At 56.6% G+C, this 10,310-nt stretch overlaps 50 pseudogenes; all 50 read left to right on the forward strand.

Annotated features, from left to right (window-relative positions):
• Positions 1 to 180: 180 nt before the first annotated feature.
• On the forward strand, positions 181 to 299 carry LOC136598995 (5S ribosomal RNA; annotated as a pseudogene).
• An 80-nt stretch (positions 300 to 379) lies between these two features.
• LOC136599049 (5S ribosomal RNA) lies at positions 380 to 498 on the forward strand (annotated as a pseudogene).
• An 80-nt stretch (positions 499 to 578) lies between these two features.
• On the forward strand, positions 579 to 697 carry LOC136599050 (5S ribosomal RNA; annotated as a pseudogene).
• An 80-nt stretch (positions 698 to 777) lies between these two features.
• Positions 778 to 896, forward strand: LOC136599051 (5S ribosomal RNA; annotated as a pseudogene).
• An 80-nt stretch (positions 897 to 976) lies between these two features.
• LOC136599156 (5S ribosomal RNA) lies at positions 977 to 1,095 on the forward strand (annotated as a pseudogene).
• An 80-nt stretch (positions 1,096 to 1,175) lies between these two features.
• On the forward strand, positions 1,176 to 1,294 carry LOC136599053 (5S ribosomal RNA; annotated as a pseudogene).
• An 80-nt stretch (positions 1,295 to 1,374) lies between these two features.
• Positions 1,375 to 1,493, forward strand: LOC136599054 (5S ribosomal RNA; annotated as a pseudogene).
• An 80-nt stretch (positions 1,494 to 1,573) lies between these two features.
• LOC136599055 (5S ribosomal RNA) lies at positions 1,574 to 1,692 on the forward strand (annotated as a pseudogene).
• An 80-nt stretch (positions 1,693 to 1,772) lies between these two features.
• LOC136599056 (5S ribosomal RNA) lies at positions 1,773 to 1,891 on the forward strand (annotated as a pseudogene).
• Positions 1,892 to 1,971: 80 nt separating this feature from the next.
• LOC136599171 (5S ribosomal RNA) lies at positions 1,972 to 2,090 on the forward strand (annotated as a pseudogene).
• An 80-nt stretch (positions 2,091 to 2,170) lies between these two features.
• Positions 2,171 to 2,289, forward strand: LOC136599190 (5S ribosomal RNA; annotated as a pseudogene).
• A 79-nt stretch (positions 2,290 to 2,368) lies between these two features.
• Positions 2,369 to 2,487, forward strand: LOC136599259 (5S ribosomal RNA; annotated as a pseudogene).
• Positions 2,488 to 2,567: 80 nt separating this feature from the next.
• On the forward strand, positions 2,568 to 2,686 carry LOC136599148 (5S ribosomal RNA; annotated as a pseudogene).
• Positions 2,687 to 2,766: 80 nt separating this feature from the next.
• On the forward strand, positions 2,767 to 2,885 carry LOC136599057 (5S ribosomal RNA; annotated as a pseudogene).
• Positions 2,886 to 2,965: 80 nt separating this feature from the next.
• Positions 2,966 to 3,084, forward strand: LOC136599220 (5S ribosomal RNA; annotated as a pseudogene).
• An 80-nt stretch (positions 3,085 to 3,164) lies between these two features.
• Positions 3,165 to 3,283, forward strand: LOC136599059 (5S ribosomal RNA; annotated as a pseudogene).
• Positions 3,284 to 3,363: 80 nt separating this feature from the next.
• Positions 3,364 to 3,482, forward strand: LOC136599060 (5S ribosomal RNA; annotated as a pseudogene).
• An 80-nt stretch (positions 3,483 to 3,562) lies between these two features.
• Positions 3,563 to 3,680, forward strand: LOC136599255 (5S ribosomal RNA; annotated as a pseudogene).
• Positions 3,681 to 3,760: 80 nt separating this feature from the next.
• LOC136599061 (5S ribosomal RNA) lies at positions 3,761 to 3,879 on the forward strand (annotated as a pseudogene).
• An 81-nt stretch (positions 3,880 to 3,960) lies between these two features.
• Positions 3,961 to 4,079, forward strand: LOC136599062 (5S ribosomal RNA; annotated as a pseudogene).
• Positions 4,080 to 4,159: 80 nt separating this feature from the next.
• LOC136599064 (5S ribosomal RNA) lies at positions 4,160 to 4,278 on the forward strand (annotated as a pseudogene).
• An 80-nt stretch (positions 4,279 to 4,358) lies between these two features.
• LOC136599141 (5S ribosomal RNA) lies at positions 4,359 to 4,477 on the forward strand (annotated as a pseudogene).
• An 80-nt stretch (positions 4,478 to 4,557) lies between these two features.
• Positions 4,558 to 4,676, forward strand: LOC136599065 (5S ribosomal RNA; annotated as a pseudogene).
• An 80-nt stretch (positions 4,677 to 4,756) lies between these two features.
• Positions 4,757 to 4,875, forward strand: LOC136599009 (5S ribosomal RNA; annotated as a pseudogene).
• Positions 4,876 to 4,955: 80 nt separating this feature from the next.
• On the forward strand, positions 4,956 to 5,074 carry LOC136599124 (5S ribosomal RNA; annotated as a pseudogene).
• An 80-nt stretch (positions 5,075 to 5,154) lies between these two features.
• LOC136599066 (5S ribosomal RNA) lies at positions 5,155 to 5,273 on the forward strand (annotated as a pseudogene).
• An 80-nt stretch (positions 5,274 to 5,353) lies between these two features.
• On the forward strand, positions 5,354 to 5,472 carry LOC136599228 (5S ribosomal RNA; annotated as a pseudogene).
• An 80-nt stretch (positions 5,473 to 5,552) lies between these two features.
• LOC136599210 (5S ribosomal RNA) lies at positions 5,553 to 5,671 on the forward strand (annotated as a pseudogene).
• An 80-nt stretch (positions 5,672 to 5,751) lies between these two features.
• Positions 5,752 to 5,870, forward strand: LOC136599067 (5S ribosomal RNA; annotated as a pseudogene).
• An 80-nt stretch (positions 5,871 to 5,950) lies between these two features.
• On the forward strand, positions 5,951 to 6,069 carry LOC136599068 (5S ribosomal RNA; annotated as a pseudogene).
• An 80-nt stretch (positions 6,070 to 6,149) lies between these two features.
• On the forward strand, positions 6,150 to 6,268 carry LOC136599203 (5S ribosomal RNA; annotated as a pseudogene).
• An 80-nt stretch (positions 6,269 to 6,348) lies between these two features.
• Positions 6,349 to 6,467, forward strand: LOC136599069 (5S ribosomal RNA; annotated as a pseudogene).
• Positions 6,468 to 6,547: 80 nt separating this feature from the next.
• On the forward strand, positions 6,548 to 6,666 carry LOC136599071 (5S ribosomal RNA; annotated as a pseudogene).
• Positions 6,667 to 6,746: 80 nt separating this feature from the next.
• LOC136599204 (5S ribosomal RNA) lies at positions 6,747 to 6,865 on the forward strand (annotated as a pseudogene).
• An 80-nt stretch (positions 6,866 to 6,945) lies between these two features.
• On the forward strand, positions 6,946 to 7,064 carry LOC136599072 (5S ribosomal RNA; annotated as a pseudogene).
• An 80-nt stretch (positions 7,065 to 7,144) lies between these two features.
• Positions 7,145 to 7,263, forward strand: LOC136599073 (5S ribosomal RNA; annotated as a pseudogene).
• An 80-nt stretch (positions 7,264 to 7,343) lies between these two features.
• Positions 7,344 to 7,462, forward strand: LOC136599209 (5S ribosomal RNA; annotated as a pseudogene).
• Positions 7,463 to 7,541: 79 nt separating this feature from the next.
• Positions 7,542 to 7,660, forward strand: LOC136599075 (5S ribosomal RNA; annotated as a pseudogene).
• Positions 7,661 to 7,739: 79 nt separating this feature from the next.
• On the forward strand, positions 7,740 to 7,858 carry LOC136599076 (5S ribosomal RNA; annotated as a pseudogene).
• Positions 7,859 to 7,938: 80 nt separating this feature from the next.
• LOC136599122 (5S ribosomal RNA) lies at positions 7,939 to 8,057 on the forward strand (annotated as a pseudogene).
• Positions 8,058 to 8,137: 80 nt separating this feature from the next.
• Positions 8,138 to 8,256, forward strand: LOC136599077 (5S ribosomal RNA; annotated as a pseudogene).
• An 80-nt stretch (positions 8,257 to 8,336) lies between these two features.
• LOC136599250 (5S ribosomal RNA) lies at positions 8,337 to 8,455 on the forward strand (annotated as a pseudogene).
• Positions 8,456 to 8,535: 80 nt separating this feature from the next.
• Positions 8,536 to 8,654, forward strand: LOC136599078 (5S ribosomal RNA; annotated as a pseudogene).
• Positions 8,655 to 8,734: 80 nt separating this feature from the next.
• Positions 8,735 to 8,853, forward strand: LOC136599079 (5S ribosomal RNA; annotated as a pseudogene).
• Positions 8,854 to 8,933: 80 nt separating this feature from the next.
• Positions 8,934 to 9,052, forward strand: LOC136599172 (5S ribosomal RNA; annotated as a pseudogene).
• Positions 9,053 to 9,132: 80 nt separating this feature from the next.
• On the forward strand, positions 9,133 to 9,251 carry LOC136599080 (5S ribosomal RNA; annotated as a pseudogene).
• Positions 9,252 to 9,529: 278 nt separating this feature from the next.
• LOC136599149 (5S ribosomal RNA) lies at positions 9,530 to 9,648 on the forward strand (annotated as a pseudogene).
• An 80-nt stretch (positions 9,649 to 9,728) lies between these two features.
• On the forward strand, positions 9,729 to 9,847 carry LOC136599081 (5S ribosomal RNA; annotated as a pseudogene).
• Positions 9,848 to 9,927: 80 nt separating this feature from the next.
• LOC136599221 (5S ribosomal RNA) lies at positions 9,928 to 10,046 on the forward strand (annotated as a pseudogene).
• Positions 10,047 to 10,126: 80 nt separating this feature from the next.
• LOC136599236 (5S ribosomal RNA) lies at positions 10,127 to 10,245 on the forward strand (annotated as a pseudogene).
• The last annotated feature ends 65 nt before the right edge of the window (positions 10,246 to 10,310 follow it).

Raw genomic sequence — 10,310 nt, forward strand, 5'->3', positions numbered from 1 at the left:
GAATGTGCCTGCTCTCGTCAGATCGCGGCCGCCAGCCAGCTTGAGGCCTGGCAAGTACCAGTATGGGTGACCGGCTGGGAATCCCAGTGTCCCGTTGACTTTTAAGGCCGTGAGTAGGTTTCTTTCCTTTTCGGAGGTGCGTTCGCACTGCAGAAAGCCCATAGGAAAGGAGGAGGAGCTGTCAACGGGCATTCTAAGCTGAATGTGCCTGCTCTCGTCAGATCGCGGCCACCAGCCAGCTTGAGGCCTGGCAAGTACCAGTATGGGTGACCGGCTGGGAATCCCAGGTCCCGTTGACTTTTAAGGCCGTGAGTAGGTTTCTTTCCGTTTCGGAGGTGCGTTCGCACTGCAGAAAGCCCATAGGAAAGGAGGAGGAGCTGTCAACGGGCATTCTAAGCTGAATGTGCCTGCTCTCGTCAGATCGCGGCCGCCAGCCAGCTTGAGGCCTGGCAAGTACCAGTATGGGTGACCGGCTGGGAATCCCAGGTCCCGTTGACTTTTAAGGCCGTGAGTAGGTTTCTTTCCTTTTCGGAGGTGCGTTCGCACTGCAGAAAGCCCATAGGAAAGGAGGAGGAGCTGTCAACGGGCATTCTAAGCTGAATGTGCCTGCTCTCGTCAGATCGCGGCCGCCAGCCAGCTTGAGGCCTGGCAAGTACCAGTATGGGTGACCGGCTGGGAATCCCAGGTCCCGTTGACTTTTAAGGCCGTGAGTAGGTTTCTTTCCTTTTCGGAGGTGCGTTCGCACTGCAGAAAGCCCATAGGAAAGGAGGAGGAGCTGTCAACGGGCATTCTAAGCTGAATGTGCCTGCTCTCGTCAGATCGCGGCCGCCAGCCAGCTTGAGGCCTGGCAAGTACCAGTATGGGTGACCGGCTGGGAATCCCAGGTCCCGTTGACTTTTAAGGCCGTGAGTAGGTTTCTTTCCTTTTCGGAGGTGCGTTCGCACTGCAGAAAGCCCATAGGAAAGGAGGAGGAGCTGTCAACGGGCATTCTAAGCTGAATGTGCCTGCTCTCGTCAGATCGCGGCCGCCAGCCAGTTTGAGGCCTGGCAAGTACCAGTATGGGTGACCGGCTGGGAATCCCAGGTCCCGTTGACTTTTAAGGCCGTGAGTAGGTTTCTTTCCTTTTCGGAGGTGCGTTCGCACTGCAGAAAGCCCATAGGAAAGGAGGAGGAGCTGTCAACGGGCATTCTAAGCTGAATGTGCCTGCTCTCGTCAGATCGCGGCCGCCAGCCAGCTTGAGGCCTGGCAAGTACCAGTATGGGTGACCGGCTGGGAATCCCAGGTCCCGTTGACTTTTAAGGCCGTGAGTAGGTTGCTTTCCTTTTCGGAGGTGCGTTCGCACTGCAGAAAGCCCATAGGAAAGGAGGAGGAGCTGTCAACGGGCATTCTAAGCTGAATGTGCCTGCTCTCGTCAGATCGCGGCCGCCAGCCAGCTTGAGGCCTGGCAAGTACCAGTATGGGTGACCGGCTGGGAATCCCAGGTCCCGTTGACTTTTAAGGCCGTGAGTAGGTTTCTTTCCTTTTCGGAGGTGCGTTCGCACTGCAGAAAGCCCATAGGAAAGGAGGAGGAGCTGTCAACGGGCATTCTAAGCTGAATGTGCCTGCTCTCGTCAGATCGCGGCCGCCAGCCAGCTTGAGGCCTGGCAAGTACCAGTATGGGTGACCGGCTGGGAATCCCAGGTCCCGTTGACTTTTAAGGCCGTGTGTAGGTTTCTTTCCTTTTCGGAGGTGCGTTCGCACTGCAGAAAGCCCATAGGAAAGGAGGAGGAGCTGTCAACGGGCATTCTAAGCTGAATGTGCCTGCTCTCGTCAGATCGCGGCCGCCAGCCAGCTTGAGGCCTGGCAAGTACCAGTATGGGTGACCGGCTGGGAATCCCAGGTCCCGTTGACTTTTAAGGCCGTGAGTAGGTTTCTTTCCGTTTCGGAGGTGCGTTCGCACTGCAGAAAGCCCATAGGAAAGGAGGAGGAGCTGTCAACGGACATTCTAAGCTGAATGTGCCTGCTCTCGTCAGATCGCGGCCGCCAGCCAGCTTGAGGCCTGGCAAGTACCAGTATGGGTGACCGGCTGGGAATCCCAGGTCCCGTTGACTTTTAAGGCCGTGAGTAGGTTTCTTTTCTTTTCGGAGGTGCGTTCGCACTGCAGAAAGCCCATAGGAAAGGAGGAGGAGCTGTCAACGGGCATTCTAAGCTGAATGTGCCTGCTCTCGTCAGATCGCGGCCGCCAGCCAGCTTGAGGCCTGGCAAGTACCAGTATGGGTGACCGGCTGAGAATCCCAGGTCCCGTTGACTTTAAGGCCGTGAGTAGGTTTCTTTCCTTTTCGGAGGTGCGTTCGCACTGCAGAAAGCCCATAGGAAAGGAGGAGGAGCTGTCAACGGGCATTCTAAGCTGAATGTGCCTGCTCTCGTCAGATCGCGGCCGCCAGCCAGCTTGAGGCCTGGCAAGTACAAGAATGGGAGACCGGCTGGGAATCCCAGGTCCCATTGACTTTTAAGGCCGTGAGTAGGTTTCTTTCCTTTTCGGAGGTGCGTTCGCACTGCAGAAAGCCCATAGGAAAGGAGGAGGAGCTGTCAATGGGCATTCTAAGCTGAATGTGCCTGCTCTCGTCAGATCGCGGCCGCCAGCCAGCTTGAGGCCTGGCAAGTACCAGTATGGGTGACCGGCTGGGAATCCCAGGTCCCGTTGACTTTTAAGGCCGTGAGTAGGTTTCTTTCCTTTTCGGAGGTGCGTTCGCACTGCAGAAAGCCCATAGGAAAGGTGGAGGAGCTGTCAACGGGCATTCTAAGCTGAATGTGCCTGCTCTCGTCAGATCGCGGCCGCCAGCCAGCTTGAGGCCTGGCAAGTACCAGTATGGGTGACCGGCTGGGAATCCCAGGTCCCGTTGACTTTTAAGGCCGTGAGTAGATTTCTTTCCGTTTCGGAGGTGCGTTCGCACTGCAGAAAGCCCATAGGAAAGGAGGAGGAGCTGTCAACGGGCATTCTAAGCTGAATGTGCCTGCTCTTGTCAGATCGCGGCCGCCAGCCAGCTTGAGGCCTGGCAAGTACCAGTATGGGTGACCGGCTGGGAATCCCAGGTCCCGTTGACTTTTAAAGCCGTGAGTAGGTTTCTTTCCTTTTCGGAGGTGCGTTCGCACTGCAGAAAGCCCATAGGAAAGGAGAAGGAGCTGTCAACGGGCATTCTAAGCTGAATGTGCCTGCTCTCGTCAGATCGCGGCCGCCAGCCAGCTTGAGGCCTGGCAAGTACCAGTATGGGTGACCGGCTGGGAATCCCAGGTCCCGTTGACTTTTAAGGCCGTGAGTAGGTTTCTTTCCTTTTCGGAGGTGCGTTCGCACTGCAGAAAGCCCATAGGAAAGGAGGAGGAGCTGTCAACGGGCATTCTAAGCTGAATGTGCCTGCTCTCGTCAGATCGCGGCCGCCAGCCAGCTTGAGGCCTGGCAAGTACCAGTATGGGTGACCGGCTGGGAATCCCAGGTCCCGTTGACTTTTAAGGCCGTGAGTAGGTTTCTTTCCTTTTCGGAGGTGCGTTCGCACTGCAGAAAGCCCATAGGAAAGGAAGAGGAGCTGTCAACGGGCATTCTAAGCTGAATGTGCCTGCTCTCGTCAGATCGCGGCCGCCAGCCAGCTTGAGGCCTGGCAAGTACCAGTATGGGTGACCGCTGGGAATCCCAGGTCTCGTTGACTTTTAAGGCCGTGAGTAGGTTTGTTTCCGTTTCGGAGGTGCGTTCGCACTGCAGAAAGCCCATAGGAAAGGAGGAGGAGCTGTCAACGGGCATTCTAAGCTGAATGTGCCTGCTCTCGTCAGATCGCGGCCGCCAGCCAGCTTGAGGCCTGGCAAGTACCAGTATGGGTGACCGGCTGGGAATCCCAGGTCCCGTTGACTTTTAAGGCCGTGAGTAGGTTTCTTTCCTTTTCGGAGGTGCGTTCGCACTGCAGAGAAGCCCATAGGAAAGGAGGAGGAGCTGTCAACGGGCATTCTAAGCTGAATGTGCCTGCTCTCGTCAGATCGCGGCCGCCAGCCAGCTTGAGGCCTGGCAAGTACCAGTATGGGTGACCGGCTGGGAATCCCAGGTCCCGTTGACTTTTAAGGCCGTGAGTAGGTTTCTTTCCGTTTCGGAGGTGCGTTCGCACTGCAGAAAGCCCATAGGAAAGGAGGAGGAGCTGTCAACGGGCATTCTAAGCTGAATGTGCCTGCTCTCGTCAGATCGCGGCCGCCAGCCAGCTTGAGGCCTGGCAAGTACCAGTATGGGTGACCGGCTGGGAATCCCAGGTCCCGTTGACTTTTAAGGCCGTGAGTAGGTTTCTTTCCTTTTCGGAGGTGCGTTCGCACTGCAGAAAGCCCATAGGAAAGGAGGAGGAGCTGTCAACGGGCATTCTAAGCTGAATGTGCCTGCTCTCGTCAGATCGCAGCCGCCAGCCAGCTTGAGGCCTGGCAAGTACCAGTATGGGTGACCGGCTGGGAATCCCAGGTCCCGTTTACTTTTAAGGCCGTGAGTAGGTTTCTTTCCGTTTCGGAGGTGCGTTCGCACTGCAGAAAGCCCATAGGAAAGGAGGAGGAGCTGTCAACGGGCATTCTAAGCTGAATGTGCCTGCTCTCGTCAGATCGCGGCCGCCAGCCAGCTTGAGGCCTGGCAAGTACCAGTATGGGTGACCGGCTGGGAATCCCAGGTCCCGTTGACTTTTAAGGCCGTGAGTAGGTTTCTTTCCGTTTCGGAGGTGCGTTCGCACTGCAGAAAGCCCATAGGAAAGGAGGAGGAGCTGTCAACGGGCATTCTAAGCTGAATGTGCCTGCTCTCGTCAGATCGCGGCCACCAGCCAGCTTGAGGCCTGGCAAGTACCAGTATGGGTGACCGGCTGGGAATCCCAGGTCCCGTTGACTTTTAAGGCCGTGAGTAGGTTTCTTTCCTTTTCGGAGGTGCGTTCGCTCTGCAGAAAGCCCATAGGAAAGGAGGAAGAGCTGTCAACGGGCATTCTAAGCTGAATGTGCCTGCTCTCGTCAGATCGCGGCCGCCAGCCAGCTTGAGGCCTGGCAAGTACCTGTATGGGTGACCGGCTGGGAATCCCAGGTCCCGTTGACTTTTAAGGCCGTGAGTAGGTTTCTTTCCTTTTCGGAGGTGCGTTCGCACTGCAGAAAGCCCATAGGAAAGGAGGAGGAGCTGTCAACGGGCATTCTAAGCTGAATGTGCCTGCTCTCGTCAGATCGCGGCCGCCAGCCAGCTTGAGGCCTGGCAAGTACCAGTATGGGTGACCGGCTGGGAATCCCAGGTCCCGTTGACTTTTAAGGCCGTGAGTAGGTTTCTTTCCTTTTCGGAGGTGCGTTCGCACTGCAGAAAGCCCATAGGAAAGGAGGAGGAGCTGTCAACGGGCATTCTAAGCTGAATGTGCCTGCTCTCGTCAGATCGCGGCCGCCAGCCAGCTTGAGGCCTGGCAAGTACCAGTATGGGTGACCGGCTGGAAAACCCAGGTCCCGTTGACTTTTAAGGCCGTGAGTAGGTTTCTTTCCGTTTCGGAGGTGCGTTCGCACTGCAGAAAGCCCATAGGAAAGGAGGAGGAGCTGTCAACGGGCATTCTAAGCTGAATGTGCCTGCTCTCGTCAGATCGCGGCCGCCAGCCAGCTTGAGGCCTGGCAAGTACCAGTATGGGTGACCGGCTGGAAATCCCAGGTCCCGTTGACTTTTAAGGCCGTGAGTAGGTTTCTTTCCTTTTCGGAGGTGCGTTCGCACTGCAGAAAGCCCATAGGAAAGGAGGAGGAGCTGTCAACGGGCATTCTAAGCTGAATGTGCCTGCTCTCGTCAGATCGCGGCCGCCAGCCAGCTTGAGGCCTGGCAAGTACCAGTATGGGTGACCGGCTGGGAATCCCAGGTCCCGTTGACTTTTAAGGCCGTGAGTAGGTTTCTTTCCGTTTCGGAGGTGCGTTCGCACTGCAGAAAGCCCATAGGAAAGGAGGAGGAGCTGTCAACGGGCATTCTAAGCTGAATGTGCCTGCTCTCGTCAGATCGCGGCCGCCAGCCAGCTTGAGGCCTGGCAAGTACCAGTATGGGTGACCGGCTGGGAATCCCAGGTCCCGTTGACTTTTAAGGCCGTGAGTAGGTTTCTTTCCGTTTCGGAGGTGCGTTCGCACTGCAGAAAGCCCATAGGAAAGGAGGAGGAGCTGTCAACGGACATTCTAAGCTGAATGTGCCTGCTTTCGTCAGATCGCAGCCACCACCCAGCTTGAGGCCTGGCAAGTACCAGTATGGGTGACCGGCTGGGAATCCCAGGTCCCGTTGACTTTTAAGGCCGTGAGTAGGTTTCTTTCCTTTTCGGAGGTGCGTTCGCACTGCAGAAAGCCCATAGGAAAGGAGGAAGAGCTGTCAACGGGCATTCTAAGCTGAATGTGCCTGCTCTCGTCAGATCGCGGCCGCCAGCCAGCTTGAGGCCTGGCAAGTACCAGTATGGGTGACCGGCTGGGAATCCCAGGTCCCGTTGACTTTTAAGGCCGTGAGTAGGTTTCTTTCCTTTTCGAAGGTGCGTTCGCACTGCAGAAAGCCCATAGGAAAGGAGGAGGAGCTGTCAACGGGCATTCTAAGCTGAATGTGCCTGCTCTCGTCAGATCGCGGCCGCCAGCCAGCTTGAGGCCTGGCAAGTACCAGTATGGGTGACCGGCTGGGAATCCCAGGTCCCGTTGACTTTTAAGGCCGTGAGTAGGTTTCTTTCCTTTTCGGAGGTGCGTTCGCACTGCAGAAAGCCCATAGGAAAGGAGGAGGAGCTGTCAACGGGCATTCTAAGCTGAATGTGCCTGCTCTCGTCAGATCGCGGCCGCCAGCCAGCTTGAGGCCTGGCAAGTACCAGTATGGGTGACCGGCTGGGAATCCCAGGTCCCGTTGAATTTTAAGGCCGTGAGTAGGTTTCTTTCCTTTTCGGAGGTGCGTTCGCACTGCAGAAAGCCCATAGGAAAGGAGGAGGAGCTGTCAACGGGCATTCTAAGCTGAATGTGCCTGCTCTCGTCAGATCGCGGCCGCCAGCCAGCTTGAGGCCTGGCAAGTACCAGTATGGGTGACCGGCTGGGAATCCCAGGTCCCGTTGACTTTTAAGGCCGTGAGTAGGTTTCTTTCCTTTTCGGAGGTGCGTTCGCACTGCAGAAAGCCCATAGGAAAGGAGGAGGAGCTGTCAACGGGCATTCTAAGCTGAATGTGCCTGCTCTCGTCAGATCGCGGCCGCCAGCCAGCTTGAGGCCTGGCAAGTACCAGTATGGGTGACCGGCTGGGAATCCCAGGTCCCGTTGACTTTTAAGGCCGTGAGTAGGTTTCTTTCCGTTTCGGAGGTGCGTTCGCACTGCAGAAAGCCCATAGGAAAGGAGGAGGAGCTGTCAACGGGCATTCTAAGCTGAATGTGCCTGCTCTCGTCAGATCGCGGCCGCCAGCCAGCTTGAGGCCTGGCAAGTACCAGTATGGGTGACCGGCTGCGAATCCCAGGTCCCGTTGACTTTTAAGGCCGTGAGTAGGTTTCTTTCCTTTTCGGAGGTGCGTTCGCATGCAGTAAGCCCATAGGAAAGGAGGAGGAGCTGTCAACGGGCATTCTAAGCTGAATGTGCCTGCTCTCGTCAGATCGCGGCCGCCAGCCAGCTTGAGGCCTGGCAAGTACCAGTATGGGTGACCGGCTGGGAATCCCAGGTCCCGTTGACTTTTAAGGCCGTGAGTAGGTTTCTTTCCGTTTCGGAGGTGCGTTCGCATGCAGAAAGCCTATAGGAAAGGAGGAGGAGCTGTCAACGGGCATTCTAAGCTGAATGTGCCTGCTCTCGTCAGATCGCGGCCGCCAGCCAGCTTGAGGCCTGGCAAGTACCAGTATGGGTGACCGGCTGGGAATCCCAGGTCCCGTTGACTTTTAAGGCCGTGAGTAGGTTTCTTTCCGTTTCGGAGGTGAGTTCGCACTGCAGAAAGCCCATAGGAAAGGAGGAGGAGCTGTCAACGGGCATTCTAAGCTGAATGTGCCTGCTCTCGTCAGATCGCGGCTGCCAGCCAGCTTGAGGCCTGGCAAGTACCAGTATGGGTGACCGGCTGGGAATCCCAGGTCCCGTTGACTTTTAAGGCCGTGAGTAGGCTTCTTTCCTTTTCGGAGGTGCGTTCGCACTGCAGAAAGCCCATAGGAAAGGAGGAGGAGCTGTCAACGGGCATTCTAAGCTGAATGTGCCTGCTCTCGTCAGATCGCGGCCGCCAGCCAGCTTGAGGCCTGGCAAGTACCAGTATGGGTGACCGGCTGGGAATCCCAGGTCCCGTTGACTTTTAAGGCCGTGAGTAGGTTTCTTTCCTTTTCGGAGGTGCGTTCGCACTGCAGAAAGCCCATAGGAAAGGAGGAGGAGCTGTCAACGGGCATTCTAAGCTGAATGTGCCTGCTCTCGTCAGATCGCGGCCGCCAGCCAGCTTGAGGCCTGGCAAGTACCAGTATGGTTGACCGGCTGGGAATCCCAGGTCCCGTTTACTTTTCAGGCCGTGAGTAGGTTTCTTTCCTTTTCGGAGGTGCGTTCGCACTGCAGAAAGCCCATAGGAAAGGAGGAGGCGCTGTCAACGGGCATTCTAAGCTGAATGTGCCTGCTCTCGTCAGATCGCGGCCGCCAGCCAGCTTGAGGCCTGGCAAGTACCAGTATGGGTGACCGGCTGGGAATCCCAGGTCCCGTTGACTTTTAAGGCCGTGAGTAGGTTTCTTTCCTTTTCGGAGGTGCGTTCGCACTGCAGAAAGCCCATAGGAAAGGAGGAGGAGCTGTCAACGGGCATTCTAAGCTGAATGTGCCTGCTCTCGTCAGATCGCGGCCGCCAGCCAGCTTGAGGCCTGGCAAGTACCAGTATGGGTGACCGGCTGGGAATCCCAGGTCCCGTTGACTTTTAAGGCCGTGAGTAGGTTTCTTTCCGTTTCGGAGGTGCGTTCGCACTGCATAAAGCCCATAGGAAAGGAGGAGGAGCTGTCAACGGACATTCTAAGCTGAATGTGCCTGCTCTCGTCAGATCGCGGCCGCCAGCCAGCTTGAGGCCTGGCAAGTACCAGTATGGGTGACCGGCTGGGAATCCCAGGTCCCGTTGACTTTTAAGGCCGTGAGTAGGTTTCTTTTCTTTTCGGAGGTGCGTTCGCACTGCAGAAAGCCCATAGGAAAGGAGGAGGAGCTGTCAACGGGCATTCTAAGCTGAATGTGCCTGCTCTCGTCAGATCGCGGCCGCCAGCCAGCTTGAGGCCTGGCAAGTACCAGTATGGGTGACCGGCTGGGAATCCCAGGTCCCGTTGACTTTAAGGCCGTGAGTAGGTTTCTTTCCTTTTCGGAGGTGCGTTCGCACTGCAGAAAGCCAATAGGAAAGGAGGAGGAGCTGTCAACGGGCATTCTAAGCTGAATGTGCCTGCTCTCGTCAGATCGCGGCCGCCAGCCAGCTTGAGGCCTGGCAAGTACAAGTATGGGAGACCGGCTGGGAATCCCAGGTCCCATTGACTTTTAAGGCCGTGAGTAGGTTTCTTTCCTTTTCGGAGGTGCGTTCGCACTGCAGAAAGCCCATAGGAAAGGAGGAGGAGCTGTCAATGGGCATTCTAAGCTGAATGTGCCTGCTCTCGTCAGATCGCGGCCGCCAGCCAGCTTGAGGCCTGGCAAGTACCAGTATGGGTGACCGGCTGGGAATCCCAGGTCCCGTTGACTTTTAAGGCCGTGAGTAGGTTTCTTTCCTTTTCGGAGGTGCGTTCGCACTGCAGAAAGCCCATAGGAAAGGTGGAGGAGCTGTCAACGGGCATTCTAAGCTGAATGTGCCTGCTCTCGTCAGATCGCGGCCGCCAGCCAGCTTGAGGCCTGGCAAGTACCAGTATGGGTGACCGGCTGGGAATCCCAGGTCCCGTTGACTTTTAAGGCCGTGAGTAGGTTTCTTTCCGTTTCGGAGGTGCGTTCGCACTGCAGAAAGCCCATAGGAAAGGAGGAGGAGCTGTCAACGGGCATTCTAAGCTGAATGTGCCTGCTCTTGTCAGATCGCGGCCGCCAGCCAGCTTGAGGCCTGGCAAGTACCAGTATGGGTGACCGGCTGGGAATCCCAGGTCCCGTTGACTTTTAAGGCCGTGAGTAGGTTTCTTTCCTTTTCGGAGGTGCGTTCGCACTGCAGAAAGCCCATAGGAAAGGAGAAGGAGCTGTCAACGGGCATTCTAAGCTGAATGTGCCTGCTCTCGTCAGATCGCGGCCGCCCGCCAGCTTGAGGCCTGGCAAGTACCAGTATGGGTGACCGGCTGGGAATCCCAGGTCCCGTTGACTTTTAAGGCCGTGAGTAGGTTTCTTTCCTTTTCGGAGGTGCGTTCGCACTGCAGAAAGCCCATAGG

Source organism: Eleutherodactylus coqui, unplaced genomic scaffold, assembly GCF_035609145.1.
Source record: "Eleutherodactylus coqui strain aEleCoq1 unplaced genomic scaffold, aEleCoq1.hap1 HAP1_SCAFFOLD_471, whole genome shotgun sequence".
NCBI classification, from domain to species: domain Eukaryota; kingdom Metazoa; phylum Chordata; class Amphibia; order Anura; family Eleutherodactylidae; genus Eleutherodactylus; species Eleutherodactylus coqui.